The sequence below is a fragment of the Chrysochloris asiatica genome, unplaced genomic scaffold (assembly GCF_000296735.1).
Source record: "Chrysochloris asiatica unplaced genomic scaffold, ChrAsi1.0 scaffold00365, whole genome shotgun sequence".
Classification (NCBI taxonomy): Eukaryota; Metazoa; Chordata; class Mammalia; order Afrosoricida; family Chrysochloridae; genus Chrysochloris; species Chrysochloris asiatica.
The window spans coordinates 1,669,355-1,669,912 of NW_006408883.1; positions in this window are offsets into that span (position 1 = coordinate 1,669,355).

The following is a 558-nucleotide window of genomic DNA, read 5'->3' on the forward strand; positions in this document are numbered from 1 at the left end:
CAATTCGTAACCACTATGCTACCAGAGCTCCTTTTAGAAGGCCAAATATTATGAGTGCTATCATTAATAATGAAGTTTTTTTTTAATAAAATATTTTAACTTTATATATGGAAGGGGTGTGAATCAAGAAAAACAAAATGTATGTCTTCAAAAATGGAAATAGAATGCATAAAGATAGATACCCTAGGTATTAGTGAGTTAAAATGGACTGGTATTGACTTTTCTGAACCAGACAATCTTATAGGTTACTCTATGGGGAGCAAAAAACTGAAGAGTAATGGAGTCACAATCATTGTCAGAAAGAACTTTTCAAGATATATCTTGATGCACAAGAATCTATGTAACAATACGACAAGAAACCCAAATAAACTTGTAGAAGTGGAATAGCATACCGTGTTCATCGATAGGAAGACTCAGCATCATGAAAATATCAATACTGCCCAAATCAATTTACACATATAATGCAATCCCTATCCAGATTCCAGCAATATTCTTCAAAGACATGGAAAAGACAATTACAAACTTTGTATGGAAAGGAAAGAAACCCAGGATAAGCAA